At 38.0% G+C, this 6,771-nt stretch overlaps 1 pseudogene; it reads right to left on the reverse strand.

Moving 5' to 3' along the window:
- Positions 1-809: 809 nt before the first annotated feature.
- Positions 810-3,492, reverse strand: LOC130035679 (N-acetyltransferase ESCO1-like; annotated as a pseudogene).
- Positions 3,493-6,771: the final 3,279 nt, after the last annotated feature.

The following is a 6,771-nucleotide window of genomic DNA, read 5'->3' on the forward strand; positions in this document are numbered from 1 at the left end:
GCAGATACCAAGTTATTCAGGTTTAGCTGTGACTATTCCATATGTTTATAAACCTCTTTGGGGTTTATAGCCTAAATATAAATAGCCTAAGTGTGCCAAAGTTGCCATTTAAAGAAAAATGACACTAAAATAATAAACTTCAAGGGATACTTAACACTAGCTCTCCATTAGTAGGTCCCTAAAAAAAGAGATGAAAGAAAAAATCAATACCCAAATTCTTCATGTACCCAGGGTGGTGCTTTTTTTGGGGGGGGAGGGTGGTAGGGAGGTTTGGGGGCCATACCTAGCAATGCTCAGGAGTTACTCCTGGCTCTGCACCCAGGAATCAATCCTGACGGTACTTGGTGGGATGCCAGGGATTGAACCCAGGGTGGTCATGTGCAAGGCAAACACCCTACCTGCTGTACTATCTCTCTGGTCCCTGGAACTCTGCTTTTTTTTTAAAGGGTCATCATCAAAGTATCTTTCAGAGTCTCTTCTTAAATAATAACAAAAACACTGGTTTCTGCTCTGTGAAAATACATTTTTAAAACTAACTGGTATCAGCAGATTCATATAAAAAATACAGTACACCAAGCTACACTGGTATATTTCCATATTAAGAACTTCAAAATATACTTATCAACTGAGACCATAGTCCTTGCATTAGTTTTCAGTCCACTATGAACAATTATCCACTGCATGTAAACATGTCTAAATAAGTATAGATAAAATACATCAATCATAAATTTATAATAAAAATAAATTAATAATAAAATATCTTCTTTAAAAAACAAAACAATAAGCTATTATTGCACTGTTTCCAATTTATGAAAATGGAACAACCTTATGGCTGTTGCCAATCCTGAGTTCATTATAATAAAAATGGCCCTAGTTCCTGGTTAAAGTCAGCAACCAATCCCATTTCTCTCATTTCTCTTCAGTAGATCTTCTAGTACTGTAGGCAAGAATCTGTTTTAGGTATTATTTTGTCCATTAATAAAATTATATACCAAAAACTGACCAGTGCCACAGTACTGTGTTGCAAACAGTTTTCCATCAGGCGTGGGATCTGAGAAAGCAATTTCTTCTTTACTCAAGTATGAGCCGTATATAAAATTGCTCCTTAGGCATTCAATCATTCGAGAAGCAATTTTCTTGCGTCGCATCATGCTGAATACCCATATACGGCTGATACCACAGATTGCAGGTTCTGGCAATGTTGAGCAGCACCAGGCCTTTTGCCTTTCAAATCTGACTTTTTCTTCTTCTGATCTTATAACTGGAAGTTTCTCTTCTATGACTCTGTAGCCCCACTGGATATGTTCCGCAATTAGACAGCCAACTACTTTTTTGTCATTAGAAATAAAGAGAAGTGTTTTAGTTCTAGAATAGCACATTAGTGGAACCTGTTGGAAACCTAAATCATTATCAACCATCTCTCTAATTTCGTCGACCATTTTTCAAAGCATACTTTGGGTCTTCAGGAAGGACCATTATTATCCTGCCATCTGGGTATTCAGCCAGAATTCTTTCTTTTTTCCAGCCCACATATTTTACAGCACTAATAAACTGATTATGGAAGAGCAGATGTTGTGTTTCATCTTCAGGATTTGAAGCTGTGTAAAGCATGCCACAAACATTACAAGATACTGCTCCAAATCTTTTTTGTCCAGCATCTATGATCAACTGTTTCTCATCAACTTTTTCTGTTTCTTTTAGCTTCAACTCCTTTGGAATTGTTAACTCCAAACGGGAATTACACTCAGACCAAGAATGATTTTGTGTCTTCTCTCTGTTGTCACTGATCTTAGATGTTTGGTTACTGAGTATACTACTATGCTGTTGGGGAACTGAACCTGCAAATGTACTGTCTCCTGAATCAATTTTTGCTTGACTGAGCAGTGCTGCAACTGTGGTGGAATTTTCCACTGTACTCTTTTCAAGCTTAGATTCCAAATGCGGGCTGAAATTCTTATCTGGTGTTGATTCAGAAGAATGTTTCATCTGGTTATCCAATGATGGGACAGGAAGTTTTATCTGATTATCCAAATCACAATTTTCAGAAGCACTTTTTGTGGTTTTATTAATTTCAACTTCAGTGTCATGAATTTTAGCTTCTTCAGAATTAAGTTTTTTCATTTCTTCCTGCTGACAAGCCATGTTTTTTTCAAGATGTGGTTTTAACCCTAAAAATGTACTCTGAGTCACTGGATGATGCACTTCTAAAGCTGGTAGTGAAAAACTGGTTCGTAATAAGTCCAATTTGGGAGAAACTTGAGAATCCAACTTATTTTGTTGCACAGAATTAAACTTTGATAGCTTAATTTTAGTCCAGTTAGAGTTCTTTTTAGTTAAGCTGTTTATTCCATTTAGTATACATTTCACAGGCTTTGTTTTTCTACTGGGAAAGAAACGATTACACTGAACATCCTGATTTGTTTTCTGGTGATGAAGTGTTTGCCCTTCAACATTGGTCTCTTCCAATTTCACTTCCGTACACTGGTCCTCATTTACACTTTCTACTTGTGAAGATTCCTTTCTCACCTCTACAGTATCTGACTCAATTTCACCAGCAATTTCTTCACATAGTTGAAGAATGCTACCTCGCTTGTTCTTTCCTTCTTACTCCAGTTCGTTATCGACATTTTGTTCAGGCACTAATGGCTGTGGACGTTTTGGGGATTTTGCAGTAGTAATCACTTGTGTATGAACAGACTTCTTCATTTCACTCTTTGTAGAGATCAGTGAAGTAGCCACTTTTGATCTTTTTATCTCAGAAGCTACAGGCACAGGTTTTGTTTCCTCTTTTCTAGAATTCTTCTGATGACATTTTTCATCAGATCCTTTTAAGCACTGAGAACTGCTGGTATCAGCTGCCTGGTGCTCTACTTTGCGTTTTTTTCCTTTTGGTGAATTTATTTCATTGAGAACTGGATTTCCATCCTCTTTAAAGTCAGACTTCTCCTGTACTTTCCTTTTCACATGGTTTGTACTTGTTTTTACTTTACTAGTCTTACTCTGAGTATTACTACAGTACTCTTTTCTTGTTAGTGGAAAATTCTGTTTAACTGCTTGTACGGGGCCCTGAATTTCTCTACTCCGCAGAGTCCTTGTTGAAACCTCTGCTAATTGTTGTAGTCTTTGTGATCTTCGGTTAAGCTGCTCATTCGATGTGGAGGTTTCATTCACTGATTTTTTCTGAGATGACTTCTTCTTTTTCATAGATTCTTGTTGTGAATTTACAGTTACATTTTTATTAATGGAGTTGTTAGCTTTTTTGTCACTGGAAGCTGCCTTTGCTGACCTTGTACTCATGCATGTTCCAAATTCGGGCCGATTTATTTTATTTTCACTGGAAGAATTAACTGGTGATTTTAAAACTTCCTTTGGTCCTGATTTTTTGGCTAGATTTTTCTGAGACTCTTCAATTTTTGTTTCTAAATTTCTATCTTCTCTTTTCTTAGTGACATTGGAGGAATTTTCTTTTGATTTCTCCTGCATGGACATCATTCCTTTGTCCCCCTTTTCTGAGTAGTTTTGAGAGAATTTTCGTGACCTTGAAGGTGGGAATGCTGAATACCTAGTATTATTACTGAGAAGCAGGTCTTAAGAATGAACTTTAACTGATGCTGCTATACATTTTCAACAAGAATACTGGTTTGCTTCAAGTAAGGTTTCTGTCATCCAGTTCTTTTCCCACAAGACAGAACTGATCTTTCAGCAACCATAACTCATGAAAATTTGACAAAATCATTCCTTATAATATGCTCTTAACACATTACACAGCACCTTACTGAAACGGGAATCATGTATCACTTTAAGTTGATTGATGATGCGTCTAATAAATGATGCTTCCGAAAACTTCCTGTGTATTTGTGATCTGTCATCGTTGGAGGCGGGAACCCATTGATATGCGAATATTCCACCTAGGAAGTCTTCTCCCAGCAGCTTCTGCAAAAGGCTCCTTCCTGAACTCATCTGAGGAACACTAGGCGCTGCAAGGACTTCCTGCGTTAAGCAGCCCCCCTGCAGCTCTGGGGCACGGCGCCCAAGGTTCCCGGGACTAATCCCAACCCCGCCGCTCACGCACGTCCCGCCGCTCTCGCACGCAGCCCCGGCGCCCCCGAGCCCCAACTCTGCGGCCGTGACCTTGCCCCGCACCCCCTCCCCGGGATCCCCGCAGCCCGGCCCGCGCGCACAGGCCTCGGGGTGCAGGCGGGCCGCGGGGAGTGGGGAGCGGGGATCGGGGGCGGGCGGGGCCGTGGCTACCTGCAGGCGCCCCCCCCAGCCCCGCCGCCCGCCCCACCCCAGCCCGACCAGGCTGCGCAGCTATCCCGCAGGCGGCAGGTGGGTGGGCGCTCGGGGCCGCCCTCACCTCGCCGGGACCCCCTCGGCGCTCTCCCGCGGGCCTGACGAAGCCCGCGTACCTCTAGTGTTCATATGAATTTAAATATTGATCTTACCAAAATACTTTCACAGATACATCTAAATTAATAGTTGGGAAAAATAATTTTTAAAATAAAGTCTCCAATGGAGACGTTACTGGGCCCGCTCGAGCAAATCGATGAACAACGGGAGGGCCTTACCTTTACTTAAAATAAATTAATGACAAAAAATAATAACTGGTCAAATGTCTGGGCAAAGATTATACAAGATGATACACAAAATTGAGGACCACAATAGTGTTTTTGTTTTTCCTATTTTCTTGAAGAATTTGTATAAGATTGAAATTATTTGTTCTTGAATGTTAGACAGAAGTTAAACGGGTCTAGAGATCTATTTATAGGAAGATATTTCATAGAAGACAATCTATTAATAATTATAAAATATTAAAGACTTTAAGTTCATTTTTATCAATGATACTACCTAGAAATTTTTTCAAATAATATTTTTCATATTTGAAAGTGGTCCAAATGTATTTGATATCTGTAACTGTCCAAACATAAATCCACCTTTAAATTTTTCTTATATTATTTTCCTGGTTTTTTTCTTTATCCTTTTTATCTGTGGTGGTCCATTTCTGCTCTGACTTTTTGCAGTGCTGAGGCTTTTCAGGGCTATCACTGATAATACTGAACTCAGGGCCCTGTGCATCCCAGGCATGTGCTCCAGCCCAGCCCATTGGCTATCTCCACAGCTCTATCTTTCCTTACATTTTCTTCTTTTTTTTTTCTAAATTTACTTCATCAAAATCAAAGTGAGGGGATTTAGTGTTCCAGTTTCAAGTTGTTTTATAAAACTAAATCTTGTGGAGTTGGAAAGATGGGGTGTATATGAACAACCTGGGACTGAACTCCAGCACTCAAATGGTCTACAACACTACTAAGAGTGTTTCCTAAGAAGAGAGTCAGGAGTAAGACCTGAGTACCATGAGTTGTGACCCAAAAACCAAAAACAACAACAAAAAGACAAAACAATAAATTGTATATCTAAAGTTAAAATCTTTCATTCTCTGTCATTTGAACTTAACTATTGTTCTTTCTGAAACTTCTTATAACAAATGCTTAGCTCGTGGAGACCTCTGGAGACTTCTTTTTGTTGTATCTACATACGGGAATCACTTAATCTAAATAATGCTTGAACTGCACTGCACAATATTTGATTCTAAGGTTACCTAGTATCCATTAGAAATTCTTCTTCAACTCATAGTTTAGAACTTATTTCTTAACTAATGCAATATTTTAACACACATTTTGAAATATGTATTTCTAACTTGGCTGTCTCATAACAGAGAACATATTCTCCAATAATTCAGATCAACGTTTGTTGAGAGTTAATGGATTGTCTGCTCATTTTTCAGTGTTTGTGTGTGTGAGTGTGGGGGGCGGTGGTTATTTGCATAGTTTTAAAAGACATTCAGGAGCTGGCACCACGGGAAAGGTACTGACCTTAAACGAAGCAAAGCCAGGTTCAATCTCCATCACCCCAAATGTTCCTCCAAATGCCACTAGGAGTGATCCTAGAGTGCAAAGCCCTTCACCAGAGGGTGGGGTGCAAAAACTTAAAACAAACAAAGATACATTCAGCATGAGTTACCTGTAGTTATACTAAAAATTATATTTGTCTATGAGTTCAGATTTGTTAGTCATTTTTTCAATTGTAGCACTGTAGCACGGTCCTCCCGTTGTTCATCGATTTGCTCAAGCGGGCCCAGTAATGTCTCCATTGTGAGACTCGTTCCTCTATTCTAGTGAATTTATTGTTCTACAAATGTATATGTAGGACATATACATAGACCACATACTTTGATTCACAAATATTTGAAACCATACTTCCAGGAAAAAGTAACATTTTAACATATAATTAAAGTACCTCCAATTATTTTGCTTTGGCTTCTATTTTGATTTTCTTAAAAAAGATATTAATTTTCCTTAAAAAGATCTTAATCCTTTTATTTAATGTTTTGTGAATCTTAATGTTTATTGTATAGTTCCATTTTGGAGTTTTTTCTTATAAACAATTCATATTAGATTTTTTAAATGTTTTCTTATTTGCTTTTTAAGAAAATTGAAGTTTATTACAAAGTATAAGAGAAGAGAAAAGAAACTCCCCATATAGGAACAACTTAGTATAGGCATGAGTTTAGGTTTCATTTTTATCTGAGAATTTTTTTCTAAATAAGTTTCTTTCATTGCAATCAATTTAGTTATTAAGGTTTATTGAGATTCATTGCTAAAATCTTAATTTTGCTCCTATTAATAGTATTCCTTATTAATAATATTCCTCTGCTTTCTTATTCAATTGGATTATGCTGTCTCTGCTTACTATGTCTTCCATTGAACTTATTTA

This window comes from Sorex fumeus, unplaced genomic scaffold, assembly GCF_029834395.1.
Source record: "Sorex fumeus unplaced genomic scaffold, SorFum_2.1 ptg000063l, whole genome shotgun sequence".
In the NCBI taxonomy this organism is placed as follows: domain Eukaryota; kingdom Metazoa; phylum Chordata; class Mammalia; order Eulipotyphla; family Soricidae; genus Sorex; species Sorex fumeus.